Source organism: Eptatretus burgeri, chromosome 4 (genome assembly GCF_056783735.1).
Source record: "Eptatretus burgeri isolate ZD-2024b chromosome 4, Ebu_testis_v1, whole genome shotgun sequence".
Classification (NCBI taxonomy): Eukaryota; Metazoa; Chordata; class Myxini; order Myxiniformes; family Myxinidae; genus Eptatretus; species Eptatretus burgeri.
The window spans coordinates 90,517,747-90,545,738 of NC_140964.1; the positions used below are offsets into that span (position 1 = coordinate 90,517,747).

Sequence of the window (27,992 nt, forward strand, 5' to 3'; positions counted from 1 at the left end):
ATAAACTATAGAACTGGGTGAAGATTAGATAAACTATAGAACTGGGTAATGATGAGATAAACTATTGAACTGGGTGATGATGAGATAAACTATTGAACTGGGAGATGATGAGATAAACTATTGAACTGGGCGAAGATGAGATAAACTCTTGAACTGGGCAATGATGAGATAAACTATTAAACTGGGAGACGATGAGATAAACTATTAAACTGGGAGACGATGAGATAAACTATTGAACTGGGTGAAGATTAGATAAACTATAGAACTGGGTGAAGATTAGATAAACTATAGAACTGGGTGAAGATGAGATAAACTATTGAACTGGGTGATGATGAGATAAACTATTGAACTGGGTGATGATGAGATAAACTATTGAACTGGGAGATGATGAGATAAACTATTGAACTGGGCGAAGATGAGATAAACTCTTGAACTGGGCAATGATGAGATAAACTATTAAACTGGGAGACGATGAGATAAACTATTAAACTGGGAGACGATGAGATAAACTATTGAACTGGGTGAAGATTAGATAAACTATAGAACTGGGTGAAGATTAGATAAACTATAGAACTGGGTGAAGATGAGATAAACTATTGAACTGGGTGAAGATTAGATAAACTATAGAACTGGGTGAAGATTAGATAAACTATAGAACTGGGTGAAGATTAGATAAACTATAGAACTGGGTGAAGATTAGATAAACTATAGAACTGGGTGAAGATTAGATAAACTATTGAACTGGGTGATGATGAGATAAACTATTGAACTGGGAGATGATGAGATAAACTATTGAACTGGGTGAAGATTAGATAAACTATAGAACTGGGTAATGATGAGATAAACTATAGAACTGGGTGAAGATTAGATAAACTATAGAACTGGGTGAAGATTAGATAAACTATTGAACTGGGTGATGATGAGATAAACTATTGAACTGGGAGATGATGAGATAAACTATTGAACTGGGTGAAGATTAGATAAACTATTGAACTGGGTGATGATGAGATAAACTATTGAACTGGGAGATGATGAGATAAACTATTGAACTGGGTGATGATGAGATAAACTATAGAACTGGGTGAAGATTAGATAAACTATAGAACTGGGTAATGATGAGATAAACTATAGAACTGGGTGAAGATTAGATAAACTATAGAACTGGGTGAAGATTAGATAAACTATTGAACTGGGTGATGATGAGATAAACTATTGAACTGGGAGATGATGAGATAAACTATTGAACTGGGCGAAGATGAGATAAACTCTTGAACTGGGCAATGATGAGATAAACTATTAAACTGGGAGACGATGAGATAAACTATTAAACTGGGAGACGATGAGATAAACTATTGAACTGGGTGAAGATTAGATAAACTATAGAACTGGGTGAAGATTAGATAAACTATAGAACTGGGTGAAGATTAGATAAACTATAGAACTGGGTGAAGATTAGATAAACTATAGAACTGGGTGAAGATTAGATAAACTATAGAACTGGGTGAAGATTAGATAAACTATAGAACTGGGTGAAGATTAGATAAACTATAGAACTGGGTGAAGATTAGATAAACTATAGAACTGGGTGATGATGAGATAAACTATTGAACTGGGAGATGATGAGATAAACTATTGAACTGGGCAATGATGAGATAAACTATTAAACTGGGTGATGATGAGATAAACTATTGAACTGGGTGAAGATTAGATAAACTATAGAACTGGGTGAAGATTAGATAAACTATAGAACTGGGTGAAGATTAGATAAACTATAGAACTGGGTGAAGATTAGATAAACTATAGAACTGGGTGAAGATTAGATAAACTATAGAACTGGGTGAAGATTAGATAAACTATAAAACTGGGTGAAGATTAGATAAACTAAAGAACTGGGTGATGACTCCTCGGAAGTCCGTTGCCATGCACAACCATTCTTCCCTCCATCTTGTGATTCTTAGCAGCGTCTCGCGTGGCGAACTGAGAGAGAGAGAGAGAGAGAGAGAGAGAGAGAGAGAGAGAGAGAGAGAGAGAGAGAGAGAGAGAGAGAGAGAGAGAGAGAGAGAGAGAGAGAGAGAGAGAGAGAGAGAGAGAGAGAGAGAGAGAGAGAGACAGACACAGACCTTCTTCATCTCTACTTCTTCTTCTTCCTCTTCTTCTTCTTCTTCTTCAGACAAAACCTTTGTATTTGTACTCAGCTCTTTTCTGTGCAGGACCGGATCTCCTTAAATCCTAAACACCTGTACACATCCTCGCATTGACGGTGCCTTTTGAGAGCGTCTATCATGAAGTTTTAAATTTATTCGGACATTTGCTTTAAAGTTTCGAAAAGTTCACGTTACTATTTAAAGATTATTACATTTAATGTGTTGTCATTTCGTAAATACACTATTTATATCGTAAATGTACTGTCTTTCGTTAATACACCATAACGGGTCTCGCTATTGGCTTAATCAAGGCACGTGACGAAATATCGGAAGTTGTTGTTGTTGTTTTTTTTGTGGTTTGTTTTTTCCGCCGACACAACTTTTCGGACGCTGCTCTTGGACACATTTGTCCTTGTTTTTTTAATATAATTAACGACTCAATCGCCATTCGTATGAAACTGGACTTTAGGATTAATGGAGAAACCGAATACAGTTCACTTTCATCAGGTATAAAGTGGAGGGGAAAAAACAGGATATCAAAATGGAGGGGAAAAAAATTAGAATGCCGTCTGCTACACCGCTTATATTCATATAACATCCCAGAGAGAGAGAGTAAATACAAACTCAACGAGGCGGAGAAGCAAATAAAAAGTTAATCAAATGAAACATTACTTTGGTTTTGGCGAAGAACGAATCTAAACAAGCGTCGGGTGAAAACTGTAAATTTAAGAAAGGGAGTCCACAGGGCTTCAGAGGCTGCAATTCGAGGGAGAATCACTGTTCCAACAGCCCTCTTTCTTCAAAGGCAGGCAGAGGAGAGTGGGTGGGGGCGGGGCGGAGGAGAGTGGGTGGGGGCGGGGCGGAGGAGAGTGGGTGGGGGCGGGGCGTAGGAGAGTGGGTGGGGGCGGGGCGTAGGAGAGTGGGTGGGGGCGGGGCGGAGGAGAGTGGGTGGGGGCGGGGCGTATGAGAGTGGGTGGGTGGGGGCGGGGCGTATGAGAGTGGGTGGGGGCGGGGCGGAGGAGAGTGGGTGGGGGTGGGGGCGGGGCGTATGAGAGTGGGTGGGTGGGGGCGGGGCGTATGAGAGTGGGTGGGTGGGGGCGGGGCGTCGGAGAGTGAGGGGCGGGGCGTCGATCGTCAAGGGCAGAAGAGAATGAAATACAAAAAAGAACGAGTGAGGAGTAAAACAGTGTGGGTGAAGGATTGATGACAAGTAACCGAATAAATGTGAAAATAATAAACCTTTGGATATTTTTGAAGCACTATGTGCGATGTTTAAGACTCACCAGAGCCTCGGAATGAGAACGGAACAACGCGAAGAACGAGGAGATGTTGTGATTGAAAAAGAGAAAGTGAAGGAGAATGGACGTGCCGTGCTTGTGTCTCGTCTGGCGTTTTGCATCGCGCAGCTGACGTTGCATTCGGGACGTTTCTCTTTGCGGAGAGAGAGAGGGAGAGGGAGAGCGGTGCAAGATTTAAAATTGACACTGAGGAAGAAGAAGTGCGGTGTGTGCGAAGAAGAAGAAGAAGAAGAAGAAGAAGGAGGAGAAGGAGGAGAGGTGTGATTGTGGAGATAGTCGCGGCGGTGTTGTCCAAGCATGGGCCTCGGAGCCCGGATTGTAAACAGGCGGTAAGTGTTTACTTGAACACGAGACGAAGGGGATGAGTGAGCGAGCGGACACGTTGAGAGATTTATAACAACTGTCTTCGTCTGAGCTGAATGGAGGGTTGTTTTGGAAGAGCGGAACAGAGATTTATTTATTGACGTTGCCTGGGGAAATGTGAGGGGGGAAGAGAGGAGGAGAGGAGGAGAGGAGGAGAGGAGGAGGAGGAGGAGGAGGAGGAGGAGGAGGGGGGAGGGAGGAGGAGGAGGAGGGGGGAGGGAGGAGGAGGAGGAGGAGGAGGAGGGGGGAGGGAGGAAGAGGAGGAGGGGGGAGGGAGGAAGAGGAGGAGGAGGGGGAGGAGGAGGAGGAGGGGGAGGAAGAGGAGGAGGGAAGGGGTATTATTATGGGGGAGGAGGGCAGGGAGGGAGGGGTATTATTGTTGGGGGGGGGGTTATTATTGTTGTGGGAGAGGTATTATTATGTGGGTGTGAGGAGGGGTATTATTGTTGGGGGAGGGGGTTATTGTGTGGGGTGGGAGGGGTATTGTTGTGGGGGCCGGGAGGGGTATTATTATGTGCGGGTGAGGAGGGGTATTATTATGGGGGGTGGGGGCAGGGAAGGGTATTATTGTGGGGGCGGGGAGGGGTATTATTATGGGGTGGGGGTGGGGAGGGGTATTATTATGGGGGAGGTGTGGGCGGGGAGGGGTATTATTATTGGGGGAGGTGGGGCGGGGAGGGGTATTATTATTGGGGTGAGGTGGGGGCGGGAAGGGGTATTATTATGGGGGAGAGGTGGGGGTGGAGAGGGGTATTATTATAGGGGGGAGGTGGGGGTGGTGAGTGGTATTATTGATATGAGGGTTTTCCAGAACTGGTAATAACAATGGAATGAGCAGTATCCAGAATAGGGTATTATGATTGGTAATTGATTATTTCTAGAATAGGGTATTATGATGAGGTGGTGATGATTTCTGGAATGGGGTATTACTACACAGTACCCGCCCGTAGGGCGGGGAGGGAATGCAAAGGCAGTGTTAGGGTTGGGGTTGGGGTTAGCTGTTAGGGTTAGATGACCCTAACCCTAACCCTTACAACTAACCCTAACCCTAACCCCAACAGCTCAGGTATGTCATTGTATCCAACGGTTTGGCCATCTATAAAGGACAAACAAACATGAAAAATTGACATTTTAGTCAATTTAGGACGTCATAACTCGAAAACCGGAAGTCGGAAGTGAATGTCATCAATCAACTGTCATTTAATTTTGATGATCTGCCGAATGGCGTTGGTCCCGTCTCGATCGGATGAAATTTACACGGTGACCTTGACCCCGTGACCTTCGACCTTGAACTTGACCCCCCCCCCCTGTCCATTCTCATGTCCCAAGGATCACTCATGCCAAGTTTCATCTCATTCCATCCAACGGTTCGGCCGCCTATAAAGGACGAACAAACATATATATATATATATATATATATATATATATATATATATATATATATATATATATATATATATATATATATATATATATATACAAACATATTCTGTTTTTTTAGTATAGTAGATGATGAGGTGGTGATGTTTTCTGGAATAGGGTATTATGATGAGGTGGTGATGATTTCTGGAATAGGGTATTATAATGGGGAATTGATTATTTCTAGAATAGGGTATTATGATGAGGTGGTGATGATTTCTGGAATAGGGTATTATGATGAGGTGGTGATGTGTTCTGGAATAGGGTATTATGATGAGGTGGTGATGATTTCTGGAATAGGGTATTATGATGAGGTAGGTGATGATTTCTAGATTGGGTTGGTGATGATTTCTAGAATAGGGTATTATGATGAGGTGGTGATGATTTCTGGAATAGGGTATTATGATGAGGTGGTAGTGATTTCTAGAATAGGGTATTATGATGAGGTGGTGATGATTTCTGGAATAGGGTATTATGATGAGGTGGTAGTGATTTCTGGAATAGGGTATTATGATGAGGTCGGTGATGATTTCTGGATTAGGGTATTTTGATGGGGTCGGTGATGATTTCTGGAACAGGGTATTATGATGGGGTACGTGATTATTTCTGGAATAGGGTATTATGATGGGGTTGGTGATGATTTCTAGAATGGGATATTTTGATGAGGTCAGTGATGATTTCTGGAATAGGGTCTTTTGATGGGGTAGGTGATGATTTCTAGGATAGGGTATTATGATGGGGTTGGTGATGATTTCTAGAATGAGGTATTATGATGAGTTCGGTGATTATTTTCTGGAATAGGGTATTTTGATGGGGTAGGTGATGATTTCTAGAATGGGGTATTTTGATGGGGTGGGTGATTTCCAGAATAAGGGTATAATGAATTTATGATAAAGTCGGTGATGATTTCTAGAACAGGGTATTATGATGGGGTACGTGATTATTTCTGGAATAGGGTATTATGATGGGGTTGGTGATGATTTCTAGAATGGGGTATTTTGATGAGGTCAGTGATGATTTCTGGAATAGGGTCTTTTGATGGGGTAGGTGATGATTTCTAGGATAGGGTATTATGATGGGGTTGGTGATGATTTCTAGAATGAGGTATTATGATGAGTTCGGTGATTATTTTCTGGAATAGGGTATTTTGATGGGGTAGGTGATGATTTCTAGAATGGGGTATTTTGATGGGGTGGGTGATTTCCAGAATAAGGGTATAATGAATTTATGATAAAGTCTGTGATGATTTCTAGAACAGGGTATTATGAGGATTTCCAGAGTAGGGTATTGATGTGGGATCGGTGAGGATTTCCGGAATGAGGGACCGGTACCTCTCATTTTTTGTGGGGATTGTGTTCTTAAATTTTCGCGCGTAACTTAAAATCTATCAAATTAATGTGTGTGTGTGTTGTTCATGAAGCATATCTATATTTGTTTGTCTCCGGCTAGCTTGTTTCTGGACGCGTCCGGGCCGTGTTTGTCTCTGGACAAGTCCGGGCGGTGTTTGTCTCTGGACGCGTCTGGGCGGTAATTGACGCTCCACCGCACATCTGCCTTCCCATCCCCCTCCCTCCTGTCTCCTTTCTCCCTGTTCTCGCTCCCTCTTCCCTCCTCTTTTTCTCCCCCCCCCCCCTCTTTAGTATCCCTGTCAGCGAAGCGACGGGTGGCATTTGCTTGTAAGAAATGTTTGGGGTTAGGGAGAACACGCTTTCGAACTTTATTCTTATATCAACATAGTTCACTGTTTACAGTACTTAGATATTACAATTACAATATGTACTACCACACATGTACTGTATTAAAGATAGCAACAGCCTACTTACAGAAAGAAAAAATACATAAATACTTTTTTTAGCAGCGTCTCGTGTAACGGACGCTGCTCATAGAGAGCTCGGCGTTGTTGTTCTTCTTGTGAAGAGAAAACCTTTTATATTAGGACTCGGCTCCTTTATATACACGATCCGGATCTCCTTAAATACTAAGCACTTGTACACATCCTCGCATTAAGTGTGCCTTTTGAGAGCCTCTATCATGAACTTTTAAATATATTCGGACATTTGTTTTAAAGTTTCGAAAAGTTCACGTTACTATTTAAAGATTATTCCATTTAATAAATTGTAATTTTGTAAATACATTATTTTTTTCGTAAATACACGATATTTCGTAAATACGTAAATACACTATGACGGGTCTCGCTATTGGCTTAATCATCGGCTTATTGACGAAATATCGGAAGTTGTTGTTGGTTTTATTTTTTTATTTTTTATTTTTATTTTTTTTAGGACGCTGCTCTTGGACATATTTGTCCTTGTTTTTTAAAGAAAAATAAAGATTTTTTTTTTCTTTTTAACACATGGTGCGACGCTTGAGTGTGCATACTGTAGCTGTGGAAGGGGCAGAGTGAAGAGTAGGTACCATGGTTTGGCAGCTATGATTTTTTTTTTTGAAAGATAAACCTTTAAAAATCCCCTCTGCAACAGCTTGACAGATCGAGGGGAAACTTCACCCACATGTTCCCCAAACCTTTGGGGATACAAGGGTATTCGCAAATAATTAATAGGTCACATGGCTTGGCAGCCATATTGGATTGAAGAAAAATATTGAATAATGCTTTCTCTGGAACTGCTTTGTCTTTCCATATGAAACTTCACAGTTATGATCTAGTAGTCATGGAGAATGTATGTTTTAAATTTCAACCTGATCGGACACATGGTCTGGCAGCTAGAATTATTTAATATTTTGAATCTGGGTTCAGGGATTCAAATCAAACTTGGTACTGTAAGTATGTATAATGATGTAAAAATGTGGGCAGAGGCATATTTGGTGACGTCGAAGAGTACTCTTCTATTGTTTATTGATAAACACTTAAATGGTTTAAAATTTATTCGGGACTTTACTTAAGTTTCCAAATACGCCGAATGCAGATGTAACATAAATAAGTATTGCTGTAATATGTGGGCTGACTTGTTCATTCCCATCTAAGCACTTGCTTCATTATCCACTTAACTTGTATCTCTTGTGCTAAGTTGATTTATCCTTTGTCTATTAAGGGGCCATCTGTTGATCGCAAATGCATGGTGGGGTGGGAAGAAATGCGTGGAGATAAAAGGAGAAACCTTTGATATTGGGAAAATAATAAGTGGGAGGTTTGGGTGGGGAGATAAGAAAAGAGGAGTTTTGGGGGAAGGGAAAGGAGTCTGGGAAGTCTTAAGAGGAAGGAAGGGGTATGTACAAAGTTAAGTGGATCAAATAAATATTCCACCATGTTGCTTATGTACCTATTGTGGATTTGGGGTTGTAGGGATCACGAGGGGGTTCCAAAATCCTCAAACAGGCTGACGATCCTGCAAGCCGACGAACTTTGGATAATTCCACGGTGCAGTGGGTTGTGAAGCAACCATAGATGCCATCCAAGACATTTAATTCAGGCAGGGTCCAGCGTCTAAATCCGCTTTACCTCTCCAGTGGATTAAACCCTCCAGATAAGAGTACCATGCTCTCAACGTTCCACTTTGATTAACAGATGGCCGAGCAATACCGTAAGAGGAAACATTGGCTAATGGTGACCCATAATGAAACGGCCGGGGTGAACTCCCTGTTACTACTCGCACACTATGTCGAAGCAATGGAAAATGACAATTGGACAGTTTGGGAAACGCTTTATAGAGTTAACAAAAGACAGGTATTTACATTATTCAGTTACAGTCACAGTTCTACACCACAGGCGCCTCAGTAGATCCTTCGGTAGATCGCTGGCTTTGAAATGTGGTGTTTGACTTGGTTTTGTAATGTTGGTTCGAGCATGTTGCAAAGCGTGTATGGATGCGCTGCACAGGTGTTGACAGAGAGAGACAGACACAATAGGGTTCAATTCGTGCACGAACCCTATGCATATTCCCTTAACACTGATACGGGGGGAGAGAGAATTTAGCTGCACAATATACTACGGAGATAGCTGCACTCCGGATCCTCCGTGTGTCTTGTATGTGCCTCTCTGGGGTATCTGAAAACCGTCACAATATTACACATCCTCCAATGATTTGGTCATCCCTTTAAAAGTACACTAATGGTGATATTATTGTCCTTCACATGTTATAACCACAGCATTTTCAGTATTCCAAGAGTAAGTAACATTGCATTAAGGAAATAACCTTGAATGCTCTTATGTGTGCAGAGTGTACATGATGTAAAATTTTCAAGGTGTTAAGGGAATCGGTGAAAAACTTTGTCGAATGAAACTGATGCTACATCCTGCCGATGGATTTAGCCACTCGAGCAAATGGAGATTTCCACAGGGCATTTCCACGTACCACTATTCTAAAGGGACAGTATGCAATTTAGTGGGGCAGATAACAGCAATTTTTGAGAGGAATCGTGCAAATGATGATGCAAGCATCAAATTTGGCACATTTGTTCTCCAGGGGATTCTAATCAAATCTGCCTGATTGGCCATTTGAAAATCCAAATTTTTCAAAATTATGATGGGGTATTATGATGAGGTCGGTGATGATTTCTGGAATAGGGTATTTTGATGGGGTCGGTGATGATTTCTGGAACAGGGTGTTATGATGGGGTACGTGATGATTTCTGGAATGGGGTATTATGATGGGGTCAGTGATGATTTCTGGAACAGGGTATTATGATGGGGTACGTGATGATTTCTAGAATAGGGTATTATGATGGGGTTGGTGATGATTTCGAGAATGGGGTATTATGATGAGGTCTGTGATGATTTCTGGAATAGGGTCTTTTGATGGGGTAGGTGATGATTTCTAGGATAGGGTATTTTTTCAAAATTTGGATTTTCAAATGGCCAATCAGGCAGATTTGATTAGAATCCCCTGGAGAACAAATGTGCCAAATTTGATGCTTGTATCATCATTTGCACGATTTTTATACTGTCGACTACACTAATTGTCATATGGATTTGCAAAAGTTTGATCAACACTAGTCTTGGACAGCATTGCTTTTGGACTTTATGACCTCATCAACAGCAAGGCATAATGGTTGATTAAAGTCCTTTTGCACAGTTATGCATAGAGGACATGTCTGACAGCTGAATGGGAGAATCTCCAAATCGTACAACCAAAAAAGGGGTAGTTGGCATTGGCTTCATGAATTTGCAGAAGTTTTTTTAGCACCAGCATTTGGGTCGCTTTCATTCAGACCTAATTCTATCTTTGTTGGGAATATAAATTATTTTGATAGAACTGAAGACTCTTGCAATAGTAGCACAGCTACAAAAACTATAGATTTAGCTGAAGAACACGAGAGAACACCCAGCTTGATATATACATCCGAGGGATGGCACACTTCGTGAGGCAACGTCCTGTCTGCAAAACATCAATGTGACAATTTACATTTGGGTGGAGAATCAAACCCAGACTAAGGACAAAGACCCATTGTCAGGCAGGTACCATTGGTGAGCATAACACTCTTGAGGGAAAAATGGACTCCCATCTTTCTTTCTTCTATTTTTTTTTTTCCAAATGGGAAATATATACTGAAACGCAAAAGAAACTTACCACTTGTTTGAAATGTAATAAAATTGTAACAGTTCAAAATCAAACAAACCAACAATTGCTAATTGAAACATCGGCATTTTATTGATGACATGTCAAGTTTTTGTCCAAGATACATCATCTCATAAGTTTGTTCTACAGTACAGAACAGCACAGGGTGCAATGTCAGTCCCCTTTCAATAGCGTGTGTGGCCACCATTGTTTTGGAAAGAGGCAGTGCATCGTCGCCGCATACTGCCTACCAGTCTTTGGATGGATTGCTGCTGGATTCTGTCCCACTCAGTCCTCGATGTCTGAAGCCATCTGACTTAGGACCATCTGCCTGTCCTGCCTTGCAGTGGTGACTCTTGGCCTCCCTGATCGAGGTCTGTCATCTGCAGAGTTGTGGAGGGTGTCTGTCCATCAGGACCGATATCGTCTGGTGTGAACAGCCAAGGCGACGTGCCACCTCACAGTAGCTCAATCCGCCTTGAAGTATGCCCAAGGCACACTGCCGTTGATCCCTTGACAATCATGGCATGTTGATTGAAATGCCCATTTTGCACTGGCCTTTTTAAAGCAAACATCAAGACATCACGTGCAGCTCATTAAAATCATCCCGTACCCCTTGGCTAATCACTGACAGTCAAAACGGCTGTTCAACAGCTGTGCTATGAAGTGACCATTAAAGGTTCAAGTGACCATCCGTGACCGTTTTGTCTGACAGTGAGGACACTATTGTCCACAAATAAGTTCACACATTTACTAAACACAGTGTTATTGTTGATATTTGAAGGTTTAAAAGGTGGTAAGTTTCTTTTGCGTTTCAGTATATTTTTGTGGAAATTCCTTCTTGGGGTTAACACTGCTTCGTTTGGTTATATCCTTCGCATATGTTTCAGCATAAGCAGGAAGTAATCAATTGTGATATTAGATATGTTGCTTATGTAATACATAGATGACCTCTCACCATCATAATGTCTGTTTAAAAATCATGATCCTCTTGACCCCATTTTCATGTCCTTGGTTCTGTAAATCTGTCTGTCTCTTTTAAGTGTTCTCTTGGCAATGAGGCACTAGTTCTGGTGCAAAACGAATGTTGCACATACCACCACACCGAGCAGTCCGAGTCGTTGGCAGACACCGAGGTGAAAGGGTCACGGACAAGTTTGCCCTGGCGACCAATGGTGAGAGGAGAGGAGAGGAGAGGGGCTTGGCTCACCAACAATGTCGTATTCCGAGGGGATGAAAGGGCGGAGCAAGGAGTTCTCTGGAATCTTCAGAAGAGAATCTTCACCCCTCTCTCGCTCATGGTGAGCCAGAGCCATGCCTCACCAGAGCCAAGAACGCACCCTCTCCTCACCTCAGCCTAACAAGCAGATGGGAAGATCGAGTGCCGGGACTTGCGGCGCATCGTCCTGCCGGGAAATCGAACCACAGTCTCCCGTATAACTCTGACGGGTTTACCCGGGAATTATTCTTGTCTGGTGGATTCCCTATTGTCTATCTCTTGTGGTGTCTGTCGGGCCCTAAGGCTTAGATATTTCAGGATTTCCGATTGTTTGGTTCATTGGGCACATCGGTTGTGGGTAAGGGGTATTGGTTTGTTGTATCATTATTTGTTGATTGCTCCATTTATTCCCTTCCCCGTGACCTTTGGTTATTGCTTAATGATATCTATATATATATATATATATATATATATATATATATATATATATATATATATATATATATATATATATATATATATATATATATATATATATATATATATATATATATACCTGCTCTCGGGGTGAATTCAGGTTGTCATGGTCCCTCCTCTGGTAATTCAGGAATGCCCGTTGAGGGTTGATTGGCAGTGGATATTTACACTGCCCATCCATACAGTGCCTCTCGTCTCCGGCTAGTTCGGCCTAATTAGGACAAGATGTGTGTTGCTAAATAGCGTAGCGCTTGGCTGGCTCTGAGACCCCGTTCAGTACGGTATCCTGACTAGTGGACATGGGATCCAGCTGGGGGTCTTCTTCAAACCGGTCGACCGTTACGGTCGCATTGAGGTGACTCGCCGGATCTCTGTCAGGAATCGGGCACAACCCGACAACTACATCAATATCACTTTACTTAAGTTTGAAATTGTATGTGCTTACGATGTAAGGAAGAGCATCTTAGCCCCCAATTGATTACAGAATTTTACTTGGTTAATTGTCTTTTTCCTTATATTTTCTTTGTGTGGCAATAATCTCTTCAATAGTTTAGGTGTCTGAGGTCTTTAAAGACAAGTAAAGGGAAATTGCTGAAAATTGAGGTGTGTTCAGTAAATTGATGTGAAATTGTGACAGGATAGCGCAGTTGGTAGTTTCCTTATTATTGAGTTATCATGTGTTGGTTCCCTCCCCAATGGGATTGGGTATGTCCTGTGTGCTGCATCTTGGAGCAAAAATCATCCTTTGGATTGAGGTGTTAAGCTGGCTGTCCTGTGTGAAATTCGGTTTTGGACTCTCAACGTGTTATTTCTAATTTTTCAATCAAGAACAAGGCATCATTCCAGCTTTCTTATTAAAGATGTAGTCTTGTTTCATGAATTAAAAAACAAGCAGTCATAGACTGGTACTTACGAAATCGTCAACTTGACCTCTGACCTTGTCCAATAAAAGCTGTCTCTTGAGAAGGTAGCGACACAAACCAGAAGTTTATACGATGATTCTGTACCAAACCATCAAAAATCGAATGTTTTGGATGTTTGACCTCACTGTGACCTTGACCTTTGACCGATTTTGACCAAAATCTAATCAGCGCGAGCAACCACCCTCCTGAATCACGTGGTTTAATTTGACATTGGAAGCCTCTTCCGTTCTAGAGTTATCATTTTTTGGATGTTTGACCTCACTGTGACCTTGACCTTTGACCGATTTTGACCAAAATCTAATCAGCACTAGCCATCAGCCTCCTCAATCACGTGGTGTAATTTGACATTGGTAGCTTCTTCCGTTCTCGAGTTATCTGTACCAAACCATCAAAAATAGAATATTTGACCTCACCGTGACCTTGACCTTTGACCAAAATCTAATCAGCACTAGCCATCACCCTCCTGAATCATGTGGTGTAATTTGACATTGGTAGCTTCTTCCGTTCTCGAGTTATCGTGCCTACAAACAAACAAACAAACAAACGGAAGGCATCAATATACTTACGAAATCTTTAGATTTCGTAAGTAACAAGCTGTCATAGACTGGTACTTACGAAATCGTCAACTTGACCTCTGACCTTGTCTAATAAAAGCTGTCTCGAGAGAAGGAAGCGACGCAAACCAGAAGTTTCTACGATGATTTTGTACCAAACCATCAAAAATCGAATGTTTTGGATGTTTGACCTCACTGTGACCTTGACCTTTGACTGATTTTGACCAAAATCTAATCAGCGCTAGCCATCACTCTCCTGAATCACGGGGTGTAATTTGACATTGGTAGCTTCTTCCGTTCTCGACTTATCGTGCCTACAAACGAACAAACAGAAACGGAAGTCATCTATATACTTACGAAATCTTTCGATTTCGTAAGTAAAAAAAATATAGGGGCAATGTCACTGGGCGCTCACCTGGTAGTGGCTGGAGAAGAAAACCAGGGAACCACTGATAGGTGTGGAAGGGAACCGCTGGTAGGTGTGGAGAGAGATTGGGACCATACTCTGTGCAAACCGTTGGTGCTGCTTAAGCAGTCTCCTTGGCTATTGGGCACAATCCTGGACGGGTCACCACTCCGACACAGTATACCAGCATGCTGGCACTGATTTTGCTGACCTCGGAAGGATGACAGGCCGAGTTAACCCCACCTGGTATTAATTCAACAGCTGGGCGGGATTTTAACTCAGGAGCCGAGGATCCAATGCCCGCCGCCCTAACCATTAAACCAATACAGGCATGGTCGGTGTGGATGACTCAAATATGTAACGAAGAAGAAAGTAAACTCCTATTGTTTTTTGTTTTTTTTATCTTGCCAAAACAAAGTTTTTGCAAGATATGTTAGTCAGCTTGTATGTTTTTATCTTGCCAAAACGAAGTTTTTGCAAGATATGTTGGTCAGCTTGTATGTTTTTTTTATTTATTTATTTATTTATTTCTTTTTTTGTCTGTAATCACGTATAAAAAATTCTGCAGAGCACAGTTATCATTGGAAATTTTTGTAACTTCGCATATCAGAGGCCTATAGAGGTCCCTTTCAGTGCACAAAATTTTGAAGGTCAAAGGTCAAGGTCACTTTGTCGCAAATCAGGGGAGTCGACGAAACCCTTATTTTTTGAGTAATTTTGATCGGATCGTCTTCAAACTTCATGGGAATATAGTTCATGGGCTGGCGCTCAACTGATTAATTTTTGGTGGTGATTGGCCTTGACCTTCATGGTTAGCGCCTAAGGTCAAACATATTTTACCCCAAGGTCAAATTTTCAAGTTTTAGGAACCATATCGTGTAGTACCTCAAATTGAACACCTCGATGAGTGCTTTCTCTATATGTCAAGCTTGAGACATTATGACGTCATTTGGTGATGTTATGAGGCAAAAGCATATTTTTCATGGTTACTCTGTAGAACGATTCTCATCGGAATCTCTCGTAGGCAGATATTCCTCAAGGAGTCGCTCCTGGTGGATAGCAGCTCTGTTCACCTCAGTGTGACCTTAAAGAAGTCACACGTGGTCACCTTTTGGCAAGATACGGGGTTTTTTTACTTTATTTTTTATGCAGTGAATAAACTTTGGAACATGACAGATGAAGGTTGTGGTCAAGTTTCATCGAAATTGTGTGTGTAGTTTCTGAGAAGAAAGCAAATACCTATTTTGGGGGGCAACACCTTTGTAGACCTCCTTAGACCCCGTTTTAAAAAAAAAAAATTTATCATTATTATTTTTATATGCCATGAGCAAACTTTGGTACATCCCGGGTGATGAAGGTTGTGGTCAAGTTTCATCAAATTCGGGTGTGTAGTTTCAGATAATTTGCAAGTGTTTGTGGACGGACTGAATGACAGACGATGTGCCATCGCATAGGCTCCCTGGAACTACGTTGCAGGTGAGCTAATAATAGCAAAGGTGTTTTTTTATTATTATAATTTTATTTTTCTCAATATCCTGCTCCATCGACCAACGCTGCGGTATTCGTCTCTCCGACAATCACATGCAAGTATGTGCTGAAGAAACGGTTGCACCTGCATCTTTACTCTTGCTCTGAGTGGAAGAGGGTAATGCATGGCACCTTAAGTTTCTTCGTTTCTCTTTAAGTTTTGCAGGTTTTGTGGCTCATTTTTCACTACCGAACTTATTCAGGGTACCAGCGTTAACTCACCTGCTCTATAGCCATTTGTCCACTCCGTCAACACCGTGGCATCTTCAAGGTCCATTAGCTATGCAACACCCAGTTCAAATTGACAAATTAATTGTGATTTCTTCGGTTTTTTTGGTTTGTTTTGTTTTTGTTTTGTTTTTTATCCCAAACTGCCAACCCTCTGATGGGAGCATCAAACTGGCCGCTCCAGTTGATGATAATTGGAGCGTTTGTAGAATTGAATTTTAAGAGGCCATAGATGTTGATTGATTTAAAAAAAAAATAAAAAAATATTTATTTATTGTTCTTGACATTTTTGGTGAAGGAATGATGCGATATATTATACTTCAACATGGGTCTAATGGTTCCCAATTGTTTGCGGATCGTAAATGTTCATGGATTTATTGTTTTATGATGGAAGCTCAATGTAAATTATTTGGTGACTACTGTACATTCCTTAGCCTCATGGTAGATAGCGCACGGGTCTCTTGCAAACCTGCAACGCATCAACCTGTGGTACTTCAGGTTTTACACCTTCCACTGTGAATAGTCACTTTAAATGGGTTTTTTGTCGTCGTGTTCAACTCTGTATATTATTGTTAATGATTCTAGAATTTAATATTTAACTTTTTTTGTTTTTTCTTTTTTTTATTTTAAAATGGCTTGTGGGGTGAAGGGGAGGGTTATTGCGGCCTTTTCAGTTGAGTGCCTGACCTGCGGCCTTCTGATTAGCTTAGTTGCCTGCCACTGCTGAGCCACTAACAAGTACCAAGCTCCATTGAGAAACTTCATGCCATCTGCCATATTTTAAAATACGTCCTTGGTCTTTTCATTGTGGTCTGTTTTGTTTTTTGATGCATCTTGAATTTTTTTTCACATTCTTGCTTGGATTTTGTATTTTTGTGAGATTAATATCATAATGTTTTGGTGTGTTTGTTTCCACGACTATTCTGATGAGTGTCCTGAACTATGGATACCTCCCCCAACTCATGAAATAAAAAAGTGAAGTTGTTTCGGGACATTAATCTCACTAAGCCTGATTGCAAGGCAGCTTGCAATGTTTGTCTCATTGAGCTGTGTGGAAACTTCTCGAGAATAACATTCTTGTTCTAAATCCTTTTTTTGAAGAGAAAGTTAAAACTTTTAACCAATATGAGTTGGGTTTCTCGCTCACCATCCCCTGCACATGATCAGTCTCATCTCATCGCCGATCCACTTCACAACTCTCCCGGCTGTAGAAGAAACGTAACGGCAAAGACCATAATGGCTAAAGCTTTCCTGTTTTGAAATCGCCGCAAAGATTAATGTTATCCACTGTTGTATCAGTACCACGGTGTAATTAAGTATCTTTTTGAGAAGCTGATGAGCTGATGCGATCTTGAGATTTGCTTTATTTCTACTGAAAGTTTCTTTAACATTCTTGTGTTCCATCCATCCCATCCATCCATTGGGACCATACTCTGTGCAGAGCGTTGGTGCTGCCTAAGCAGTCTCCTTGGCTATTGGGTACAATCCTGAATGGGTCGCCACTCCGACACAGGATACCAGCATGCAGGCACTCATTTTGCCGACCTCGGAAGGATGACAGGCAGAGTCAACCCCACCTGGTATTAATTCAACAGCCGAGTGGGATTTGAACTCGGGATCCTCGGATCTCAAGCCCACTACCCTAACCATTAAGCCAACACCAGGCACATTCTTGTGTTGTAGCATAGGAAAATGCATTTTTTTGGTTCGGCATTCATTTTCTAGTTTTCGTACCACTTCTTCTTATTCTTATTCTTCCCAACTTATTCCCACATTCGACTGAAAAGCATTCTAGTTCAAGTCTCTCTTGTACTGGCTGGCCAGGCCTGACGTTCCACCATGGCAGGGATATGTGATTTGTCGAGAGTGCCAGGATTACTCGCGTAATCTTCAGGAAAGGTACCAACGTTCATTAACGTCCACCAACAAGTTGTGCTGGCATATGGCTTAACCTGTTTGATGGATTGTGCACGCATTGATGTCTTGCCTTTGTGCGAAACACCAGGGTGAGAGTTTGTAACTGTGGCTCAAGATTCAAACCCAAGCATGCCGGCTCAAAGGCGAGGTGTGCATACCTCTCAGCTTTCTTGACAGCCCCTTTTAACAGTGTTTTTGTTTCTGCCTAATTGGGTTTGCGACATGGAGCTGCATGGTGAAGCACATTCCTCCAGAGAGAGAGAGAGTTTTTCTTCAATTTATTGGAGTATTGACGATGGGCAGAGTATGAGCGAGTGCATCGTGCCTTTCCTTGTTCAGAGTCCACTTTTTATTGTTGAAGCATGTTTCGTCCCAATGGTACGGGAAGTGCTGGCAAATAAATAAAATTAAAAGGCAATAGTTCAGGGTAGGGCAAAGTCAAATGATAAACCAAGCATCTGCTTTTGTTTACCATGTTTATTATGGACAAAAGGCTTTTTTTATTTGATTTTTATTTTTTGCAACAAAATTGGCTGAAAACGGAGAGCACCTTCTTCAACAAATGCATTGGTTATAAATGGATAAGAATAATTGTTGAATTGATGATCATTTTGAACAGCGAGCAAGGCAATATTGGAGTTTGATCATAAATGAAATGCCTCGATGAAGTTGACTTGTCGACTCGTTAATTCAGCCGAACCATATTCTCTGTGACCAGTGTGCTCAAAGCCCTGAATATTACAAACATTTTTTAAAAAACAACAACAAAACATTGGTTCATAAATTATTTTGTTTATCAAGCGTATACTTGAACGATGACAAGTGATAACACTTACCTGCGCCCTCACCATCCGTCCCCTATCAATTGCAACCACTCGCCACATTGAATATCGTAGAGAAACTCATCACTTTTGCACACAAGTAAGTCGTCACAGCAGGTTTTTTTTTTTTGAAGTGAATTTTATTTGGTGGTTATATACATGTATTAAATGAGAGTAAAGGGGCTATTCTGAGAGCTTGGAGGTATTCAAAATCGTCTTTTGAGCTGTCTCGTTTGAGTTTGAATCTCGACCCAGCAATAAACTGTCATCGTGGTGTTTCACAAGCAGGCCATCGTTATGTGCCGCGTCCATCGGAATGACGTTCAGCCAGAAGACTCTTCGACCAGCAATGGTCGTTGATGGATGTTGTGTCTCTTGCGAAGAGTAGGCGAGTTATCCCTGGCATCCTGAATATATTACTAATTCCTCACCTGACTCTCTGTTGGGAAGGCCACAGAAAACCACCCATCATAACCTTTGCCCAGGACCTGCTTATTGTTAACGCCGACATTGTGTGAACTTTTGTATGCATGTATGTATGTATGGGACATTTGATTGATCGATTTGGTTTGTACGAGATACAATAATATTTGATAATTTTACCTCCTACTTTGCTTTGCTTTATTTTTCTTCTTTTCCTTTTTGTTCTCTTATATTAGTCTCATGGTGATTTTTCTCTTTTTCCCATCCCCACCCCACCTTTTTCCATACCCTTACCCTCATTTGGGTAACAGGACAGTTGTATTGAAAATGCCGCTCTTGGAATGAACATTCCGGCACAAGGAATGTGGCAGAGGCTTGTCGAAACAGCAAATGGCTTGGGATTTTGACTGGAATGGTTTAGGGGTGTTGGATGGAGGCTTTCAATGTGATCTGGCAGTTATGGCTTTTGTAGTGGATTAATTTTGTATATAAAAATCACAAGTTGTGCTTGTTATAATGTGAATTTGTTCCTGAGTATTACAGCATTAGTGGGCTGGCAGTATAGCTTTCGAAGTACACACCCTCGCCTTTGAGCTCTGTCTCATCTGGGTTTGAACCCCGACCCAGCTATTCATCCCGCTGTTACACAGGCAGAGTTATTCAACAATGTGTGTGCTGTCCCTCTGATGGACGTTAAACTGGGAGTCACATCTGTCAGCATTAGTTGGTGAACGTTAAAGATCGCATGGTGCCCTTGAAGAGGAGGCGATATTGATTTGCTAACATCGCATTCGTATGCTTTTGCTCAAACTTGAATCTTTTTTTTTTTTTAAACAGGACACATACGTAATATTGTTGCGGGGCTGGGTATCTGTGACGAGCACGGCCGCTAGATGGAGCCGTAGAGTCGACTCCGCCGATCACCCGGAATTTAGATCGTACTTCTTCGGAAAACTCCGAAGAATACGGGTCCCTTATCGGACCATGAAGCGTCAATATTTCTACCACGTGGTACAGGGTTATTTGCCAATTTTCAAAATACCGAGATATCCACGTGGCGATTTACCGAGTCTCCACACCCTCGACTGCACCCGTACGGAACGAGCCGCAAGGGTACTCGAACCGTGTGTGACCCGAGCGGATGGTCACCGAGATCTGTCAGTCCAAAGGTCCCCTTACGGTGGCACGATGGCCTTGCTAATTTTCCAACACTCAGCACACTAAGCCAATGGAGGAAAGGACACGAACGAGCTGATACATTTCACAAATGGGGATATTTATTAAACAATAGGGAAATGAGGGGAGCACGTAAGGGCAGAGTTAACCGAATATTGATAAATGCAGTCAATGTACAAGCAAAAAGCACTTAACAGTTGCTACTTATAGACGGACACACGCACACACACACACGCACACACGCACACACACAAATGGACCCCAATGGTCTTTATTGAAGTCTTCCAGCTCGAGGAAAGGGAGCTGGAGACCAGAGCCTGTGCTTGGACCTGTCCACCTCGTGTGGTCTTCGACAATCTGGCTCGACGGGACTCGAACCGGCAACATGATGCCACTCCAGGCACCAGGGACGGAGAAAAAGCGTCGGACGCCAGGTGGATGAGACGAGAGACGACCCGAGCACTGCCAAGCCGACCAGACTAGACGAGTCGATCTCCGGCACCTTGAACCCGATCGCTGCCAAGCCAACCAGACCAGACAAGTCGACCTCCGGCACCTCGAACCCGATCGCCCAACCCTGACACTCTTTCCAAGGCCCAGGCGTTCCTTATATTGCATTTCTCCTGCGGGCTGGGGTGTCGTGGGAAGGATCGCCGTCTGAGACGTCTCGCCTCCCATTGGTCCTGGGTTCGTGGGAACGTCGGTGTCTGAGACATCTCACCTCTCATTGGTCGAGAGGCCGTGGGAAAGTTCGCCGTCTGAGATGTCTCGCCTCTCATTGGTCGCGGGGAACATTCCATCTCTCTGGGGCGGAGTCGGAGCTCTGGTGGTCGAGGAAACTCTGCCCATGTACCTACTGACACGCACGTAGACAATGGTGTCGGTGTGAGGAAGCGAGGTGAAGGCGTGTTGTTGTAAACAAATCTCCGCAGCGCACACATGTAATTCCCGTTCGACACAGGTAGGGGGCCTAACCATAAACACACACTTCCCGATATAACTGTTCTATCGGGACATCGAATGTTGGGTGCAGTAAGCTTCCAGATTCGTAACAATATATATATATATATATATATATATATATATATATATATATATATATATATATATATATATATATATATATATATATATATATATATATATATATATATATAGTGTTGTGGGATTGGGGGCGAAGACCACAAGGGGTGAACTTCCTTGGGTTCCCACCAGACTCACCGGAATCACTGGCTGTCGCACACGAATAACTTTGTGACGCGGTGGGTCGCTAATCGACCGCGAATGCCAATAATTCGACTACGTGACTTAGGGTCCTCCGTCAAATAAATACCGTTTACCTAAAGGTCACATGATGTAATTAACGGGGAACATACCCTCAGTATGCACTTGCTCAAACCGGATCATCTTACCAGATCTGATGCAGCCGAGCAGAACTGCCAAGCATGTACCGGCTAGTAAACAGATCGTTGAGGAATAACGTCCCAGCTAAACTAGGGTGCGGGCCATGCTGGACCAATGGATGAAAACACAACAACGAGCTGGGAACATTTCTACACAATGCATTTAGTTACAACCAAGCAAGGAAAAGTATGTGGCACAGTGAATGGGGTTTTATTTTATGCACAGCAGGGGAGAGCAAGGAATTTGTGGGGTGCGGCAAAAGCAACAACTTACAAAAGCGGACACAGCGCAGGATTGTCCCGACTATCTTTCACAATCTTACTTTATCTCGGACAGGCTCTCTCGCTCTCGCTCTCGCTATCTCTCTCGTCGGAACTCGAGGAACATGGGCATGCGAGCGTCGGAACCGGTCCTTTGAGCAGTGGAAGAAGGTCGCCTGGTTCGATGAGTCTCATTTTCTTTTAGATCACGTGGATGGCCGTGTACGTGTACGCAGTTTACCTGGGGAAGTGATGGCACCAGGATGCACTGTGGGAAGACGACAAGCCGGTGGAGGGAGTGTGATGCTTTGGGAAACCCTGGGTCCGGCCATTCATGTGGACGTCAGTTTGACACGTGTCACTTCCCTAAACATCGTTGCAGACCAGGTACACCCCTTCATGGCAATGGTGTTCACTGATGGCAGTGGCCTCTTTCAGCAGGATAATGCGCCCTGCCACACTGCACACATTGTTCGGGAATGGTTTGAGGAACATGACGAAGTGTTCACGGTGTTGCCCTGGCCTCCAAATTCTCCAGATCTCAATCCGATTGAGCATCTCTGGGATGTGCTGGACCGACAAGTCCAATCCACGGCGGCTCCACCTTGCAACTTACAGGCCTTGAAGGATCTGCTCTTAATGTTTTAGTGCCAGATACCACAGGACACCTTCAGGGGTCTTGTAGAGTCCATGCCTCGGCGGGTTGGCGCTGATTTGGCGGCACACGGAGGACCAACAGCATATTAGGCAAGTGGTCATAATATTTTGGCTCGTGTGTGTGTGTGTGTGTGTGTGTGTGTGTGTGTGTGTGTGTGTGTGTGTGTGTGTGTGTGTGTGTGTGTGTGTGTGTGTACATATATATATATATATATATATATATATATATATATATATATATATATATATATATATATATATATATATAATATTGTTGCGGGCCAGGGTCTGGGAGAGAGAAATGACCACGAGGTGGGGGAAGTTACGTCGTCTCCCACCAGACTCCCCGGAATTGTAGGCCGTCGCTCACGGATAATTCCGTGACGTGGCGGGTCGCTTAGCCGACCGTGGACGCCAATACCTCAACCGCATGGCGTAGGGTCCTCCTGTCTAGAATCAAGTTACCAAATTAACCACGCGGTTTTCAACTACTGGGGAACCATGCCCTTGGTACACCTTGCCCGAACCGGATCATTCTACCGACTACGGTAGAGTACCAACTACCAACTCTACCAACTACTTTTCCGGATCGGATGCAGCCGAGCGGAACTGCCAAGGACGTACTGGCTGGAAGGAACGGATTATCGGGAATAAAGACCCAGATAAACTCATATCCGAACCATGCTGGACCAATGAAGGAAAAGACAAAGGTGAGCTGGAAACATTTTCTACAATGATTTATTTACACTAAAGTGGGGAAAAGCATGTGACACAGGAAAAAGGTCCCCTGTTATAAAAGAAGGGCAAGATGAGAGAAATGTGGTGTGACAATTATGCAAGCAACTTATAAAAGCAGACACGGTGCAGACTTGACGTGAGATTAATACAAGCAACAATCGCAACAATAAAGATCTTACACAGACAGGCGCCACACACTCAGACACACACTCAGACAAAATAAACCCAATGAAAAGAAAAGGGGACCTTTTGCAGCCAGGTAGGGAGGGAGTTGAGGTCAGAGTTTCTGGTACCTGAGCGTTTCGGGGGAAAGGGTGCTCCCTGGTGCGGCACCTGACAAAGGTCGTGCAGTTCGGTCCACAGCCGCACGTGTGGAGATCGTGTCCGTCAAGGAGCTTGAGAGGAGAGAATAGAGCAGTCGACAGGACCAGGCAAGAGACCCGGTCGATTGTCGGGTGTGCGTGGACCTGCAGTTGGGCCGTCGAGGCGGGACGTGGTCAGAGCCAAGCAGTGGAACGCCTTCACAACGACCCCGTCAATAACAACTGCAACCTTCCAATCCTTCTCCCACTCCAACGAACTCCTTTTCATCCCATCCCACCCCACTCTACTCTGAGGATTGCTTCGTATTTTATAGATCACGGAGCTAGGGGGTAGAGCCATGGTGAAGCCGACCTCATCATTCATCCTGATTGAACCGGGCCTTCATGCGGTCCGCCTTCCTGGGCAGGGTCTCGCCAGAGCCAGCAAGGCCCGCCCACACCACATGTCTGGGTTTGGGAAGGTGGAAGCCGAGATGGAACTGCCACAGCGAACGTCAGGATTCTGACTCGGAAAACGAGTCTTTGGGTAGGCGCTCGTCAGGCTGTGGTAAGCGAGGCGAGGGTGCGAGGCAAGCGAGATAAATACCGTGGTTCAAATAAAAGGGGAAAATGATTTATAATCCTAACTAAAAGCCCATCGCAATGCACCCCCGTATTTTCCCACTACACACAAGGAAGGGATCTATCTGTACGTATACTAATGGAATAACTAACTCGGGACAACTGTATGTTGTATGCATACGGTTCCGAGAACCGTAACAATATAAATGTACATATACATACAGGGTGTTTCAAAAAGATTTATACAACTTGGACTTCCTGCCACTTCTTTGACCTATACCATTTTCCTTTTCAGGGTTTGGTGGTGTTATCGTGGTATTTGTTCCCTGGGATTTCTAGCTCCATAGCTCAACTATGCCTTTGACACTGAAGCAGAAGACAAAAGTGGTGGCTCTGTGGTATGAGACTAAATTATGTGTTGACACCCTTCGCCTGAGGTTTTGCCGGGAATACGACCTCAGAACACTTGATGGACCCACAAATTGTGCCATTCAACTTTGTGTGAAACATTTTGAGCACAAGGGTACACAAAGAGCTGTGTAACGGGTGGACAAACAATTTGGCTCGGTAATTTAGAAAATACGGCAAACGGCTCAGAAATCGGGTGTTATCAAATATATTTTGCTTTGAAACTCACAAAGGGAAACAAATATAACCTTTGTGAAGCAAATCTGATAACCAAATACTTTAGAAACAGGCGCGAAGACAAAGGAAAAATCTGATTAAACTTCCATAAGATACGGGATGAAACTGCCACTACAGCACCCGTAACAGGCATGGCATGTCCACATATCCATGGAGAATCCTTACAAATCCAAATCTACCCATATGTATCACGTCCGGGTGTGCTATATACATACCTCTACCTTGTCATAACTCGACTGTACATCCCGATCAGGACACTAACTGTACCGCTATCGATTGTCGGGCACTCGGTAAGTGGCTTAAGCACTCGAGCAAGTACTCCAGTGGAACGCCTGGCTTGGCAAGTAATTGCCAATGGTTGTCGATAAAACTATGCACCTGGAAATGCCCATGCAATGTCCGAATTGGACAAATTAACACCTTTTTTAGTAATCGGAACTGCTGCCAAGTTCGTTTCTGGAGCTTAAATTTTGTAATTCACCTTTGTTTAAGAGATTCTCGAGGTTGTCGCATGTGCGGAAATTAAATGATGCCACGAACGTTGGCGTCTCCGGGCTTTTATAAGCATTGCAATGTACCCGGTGATTCGATAATATGAGGGACGAAAGTGAAAAAGAAAAGTTTATCATTGAGAAATCATTGTGGCCTGTTCAAAGTGAAACTATGGTTGAGCAGGCCAAAAAACATGGCGGCTTCAGACCCCAGCGAGGTCACCTAGTATACGGCTTGAGACCCCAGAGAGCAAGATGGCCGAGGATTGTATGCATGCAAAGTTTCAGGCTGCTAGGTTTCATGGTTTTGGCGTTATGGAGGAGACAGTTATTATTTTCATGTTTTTCTTGTTTTATTCTTCTCCCCTGAGTGAATGATGGACAAGTCTTTTGTGCAAGTAAGATTGAATAAGAATACGTGTTATGGTTAAATCTGCTCTGACGTGCCTTTTGCTTTCTTGCTTATAAATACTTGCTTTTAAATGATTACTTGCTTGTGTGTTTTGTAATAATTGTTTGTTGTTATTTCCGATCTGTCTCGGTTGTCTTTTCGTTTATTGGTCCGACAGTGCACAAGTGTAGTTCGGCGGGAAGTTGTACCCCAATAATTTGGCTTGTTAGCCAGTGCACACTCACTAATTCTCGGCAGGAATCTGAGTGTGCGCTGAGGGCAAGTGACCCTAATTAGCCAGCCGTCCACAAGTAAGGTATCACTTGAAGTTGTGTAACCCTGCCATGATTGGCCGTACCAATTGGCGTTCATGATTCCCTAGCAACCTGCTGGTGCACGGTGTTCTCTGTGCCCGGCGGCCTCAGGACCGGGTGTTCGGGAGGGATTCAAGTGCTTCCTCTTGTGGCAAGACTTTAACCACGGATCCGTGGAAAAAATATGTACATGTGTATGTATTCGTTTCCAGTATACATAAATAGAAATATAGATATCAAGGTATAAATTTAACTGTTTGATTGCAAGCTTGCACTTTTATTCACATCTTTGTAGTAAATGCAAGTTTTAATTGTCATCTTCCACTTTTACGAATTTGAGATGAGATGGTCATCATTGTCATCTTTAATTGTCATATTTGTGTCAGTTTTAATTAAACATTGTCATCTTTAATTGTCAAGTTTTAATTGTCATTTTTAGCCCCGTCAAACTTTGTCTGAAATGGGGTCTTGTGGATTTAGTCTCGGTGTGTGTGTGCGTGTGCGCGTGCGTGCGTGCATGCGTCCGCAACCATATCTCAGACATTTATGGAGTGATTTTATTCAAACTTGGCACAAATATAACACGTGGTAGTATACATATGGGTCAATCCGTGCCAACTCACCTAAGGGTCCCCAGGTCACCTCCTCAGATTTTGCTGGAAAAATTCTTAAATGTAGATCTATATGGCTCTACCCACCTTGCAAAAGACTAGCTTTCAATTCCTCATAGTTTAAAAAATATCTATCTCTAGAGACCTTTGAAATTTGGCCCTAAAAATGCCAAATGTGAAAAACGCATTTTTTTTTTTACAACTTCAGTGGCTTATAATTTTATAATGGACTCTTCTAGAAAGCTAATATTGCAAATATTTACTAATTGGCATCCAAATTTTTCAATTATGGCATCGGATAGCTTCTGGGATGCATATTCCTCACTCTATAGGAAGCTAAAAATGGCGTTTTGGCCAAAACGAGCTAAAATAAGGTGAAACTATAGGAGCCCTCCTGAAAATATGGAATAACTTAGAATTTTTTCCTCATAACACAGTGATTATAGGGTCATTATCTATCCATAGATACATTTTTGCTGGGATAATACAGTTCGGTGATTAATTATAAAAGTTTTAACATAAGCCTTTTCCTCCGAGGGCTCTAAAATGGACCAATTATGTTCCCTGGTTTGACCATGTGGCTCGGGGATTAGGATCTTCATTTTTTTCGAAAGATTGCCTCATATAAGATGTATCTACTGACCAAATAATTTTATCTAACTCCAATGGCTTCATAGTAAAATAAATTTTTATTTACATGCACGTTTTTTATATTTATTCACTTTTTCATATTCAGAAGTTTATAAATCTTAAATGGAACTATCCAGGAAAGAGTTACTGCAGAATTTTATAAACTGGTATGCAAAATTTCAGATTGTGGCATCAGAATGTCTCAAGAAAGCACATACTCCTAGTTTTAGGAAGCCAAATATGGCAATCTGGCCTACTTGGTAAAAACAAGGTGAAGTTGCAGGGGTATGCATGAGGCTAAATTATGCTTATTAGACATTAGTGATAAGGATGTTATTTATTCATAAATACATGCTAATGATTACTTTCGTAAGTGATTGCAAATTATAAATTAGAACAAATTTGATTAGTTGAGTAGCAGCTTTTTGTATTTACAGATATACAGAGACAATGAATATTAGTAATTTTTATACCTTCGAAAACTCTTTAATGACCTTTAATCTTTTATGACATTCATTATCATGATTATCTTGCACTCAGAGGCACAGAATTTTACATC

General features: G+C 42.5%; 1 protein-coding gene across 3 annotated transcripts in view; it reads left to right on the forward strand.

Moving 5' to 3' along the window:
- Window positions 1–3,294: 3,294 nt before the first annotated feature.
- Window positions 3,295–27,992, forward strand: part of LOC147028651 (SH2B adapter protein 2-like) — a 64,787-nt gene continuing 40,089 nt past the window's right edge. The window contains exon 1 of one of the 3 annotated variants that reach the window (XM_085879278.1): window positions 3,295–3,771. The gene's annotated coding sequence lies outside the window, so the exon portion shown is untranslated. Of the gene's footprint in view, window positions 3,772–23,047; window positions 24,750–27,992 lie in introns of those variants that run through there. The other 2 variants (XM_085879275.1, XM_085879277.1) reach the window with 2 other exon arrangements.